The 2,125-nt window shown below is 36.5% G+C and overlaps 1 protein-coding gene across 2 annotated transcripts in view; it reads left to right on the top strand.

Annotated features, from left to right (window-relative positions):
- The first annotated feature begins 299 nt into the window (after positions 1–299).
- LOC111085963 overlaps positions 300–2,125 on the top strand; it is a 30,727-nt gene continuing 28,901 nt past the window's right edge. The window contains exon 1 of one of the 2 annotated variants that reach the window (XM_022386978.1): positions 300–473. The gene's annotated coding sequence lies outside the window, so the exon portion shown is untranslated. The remainder of the gene's footprint in view (positions 474–2,125) is intronic. The other variant, XM_022386976.1, reaches the window with a different exon arrangement.

Below are 2,125 nucleotides of genomic sequence, written 5' to 3'. Positions count from 1 at the left end.
TTTCAGCTGTAGCACCTGGTGTTTTGAATCATGCAAGGCAAGACTCACTTGCTACTTATTGAAGGCAAGTTTTTCCCGCAACTTGTAATGTACTAACTAGCTGAAATAGCTCATTTTGGAGGCCACCATAGTCACAAAGTCAAATGATTATATTTATCGAAACCAAACAATAGGAAAACTGCCAACATCAAGTTAGAATATTCTTTCAGCCTATTTCTGTGTTCTGCTCCGTGAGGCTACCCATCACGCTCACGTGACCATCTGCAAGGCTATGAGGGGACCTAGTTGCCGGGATTTCCTGTATGTTTGTCATTCGTTGTTTAGTGAAGAGCGCGGTGGACGTGGGGGTAACGTGGCTAAGAAGAAGTGAAAGAAGAGTGAAATAGTTCAATATAAGACATATTCTGATGATTAACTAACTCTAAAACTCAAGGAACCGCTAGCCATAACGTCGAAGGAGCTCTAACTGAGAGGTAAGGATTATCATTTTGATGCTATTGTCGACAGAAAAGTTCGACAACCCTACAAATTAGACCAAGAACAAAACGCGCTCCCTGCAACACGTCTAACCCAGCTTACTGCACGTGCACAGTGCGAGCCGAAACACAGTGAACCAGTATGTTTTCTAACTTCTTTAAAAAAAAAAAAAGTTTTTCCTCCATATTAAAATTCTGTACTATACCAAACACACACCATGGCTTCCATGCATAACTTGCATTTTTGGAAAATGCCTTCAACATCTAGATGAAATGAGGATGGTTTGTAAAGTGTACATGGATATGATGTCTTCTTCTTATTTATTTTCAATATTTTTCCACCTCACTTCACATCATAATTTTGATGGTAGTATTTTCTGCTGCTTTTTGACTAAGAAACCCAAATTAATCTTTGTCGAAATGTAATTGTTATATTTATTAATTTCCGGTTAATTATGAAAGCAGGCAAAGCATTAAAAAGCAATAGGCTTAAAGTTTGTAATGTGAATCACGTTAACTGCATGTTTTTTGTTTTTTTTTGTTTACATACCTCTTAATTTGTCCCTTTCTAATTCAAAGTCAGAGGCGTGTAATTCACATCAATCTTTTGTTTCCTACACTCACTGCTGTTTCACACGACCATGATGTTACATCCGCAATGGACAAATTAAGAAGGATTTGGGGAAAGAAAACACCCGCAGTTAACATGATTTTTACCACAAACTGCAGGCCTATTGATTTTTAATAATTCGCCAGCTTTTGGCTTTTAAACCATATATATTTAATTTTATTATAATGCATATATGAATAGCGTTTAGGAGAGCCTTTTGTTTCTCATCGTACAGCCCAACTGACGAGTTTTGATATTGTATGAAAGACTTCTTGGGTGACTTGTGGGAAGGAAAAAATAGATCGGAAACGGTATTTTTACACACATGTAATTTTGAATCCACAATGGAAAGTTAAGAGGAATGTTGAAAAAAATACCCCCAGTAACGTAATCTTTGTCACATATTTTAGGCCTATTTTATGTTCATTAATCTTTATAAAGCTAAATAGCACAACACCAGCCATGTTTGTAACAGTTTCTTGGGTTCTTTTGAATTATACGATAAATAAAAATAATAATGCTAAATTCTGTTCAATTAGTGATGAAAAAAGTTTTATTTCTCATACTTAAACTTCTTCAGTTAGCATAACTAACGTTAACTGATAGGCTTAAATTTACCGTAAACACTGACTCGACAGTTTCAATGGTTCTGCCTAATCATCGAAAGGAAGGGAAAACAAAACATTTTTACTCAAAAACTAAACAATTTCTTAGCTAGCAACTAAAAAAATTAATTTGGTTGTTTGTAGTTAAGCATAAAGCTATATGATGGGCTATTTGGGCTGTATCGAAAACGGGTTATTAGCGGTATAAGCTTTCAGACTTGACACTGGCGGAGGGAGGTGGCATAAAATATTGTTACGACAGCGGAAGTCACGCGACGCTGGAAGCATGTGCGCTGGAGATTCTAGAAGGATCATGCCTCTTCCTGGCAATTCTAGTCTTTTCTACGCGCCCTCTATTTTAGTATATAAGCAGGCAATTAAAGCGAGATAATTAATTGAATTGCAGACAGGCAGAGATAGAGACGGACAATTGA

Source organism: Limulus polyphemus, unplaced genomic scaffold (assembly GCF_000517525.1).
Source record: "Limulus polyphemus unplaced genomic scaffold, Limulus_polyphemus-2.1.2 Scaffold743, whole genome shotgun sequence".
Lineage (NCBI taxonomy): Eukaryota > Metazoa > Arthropoda > Merostomata > Xiphosura > Limulidae > Limulus > Limulus polyphemus.
The sequence above is the reverse complement of the archived record's forward strand: the minus strand, read 5'-3'. Positions and strand labels throughout refer to the sequence as shown.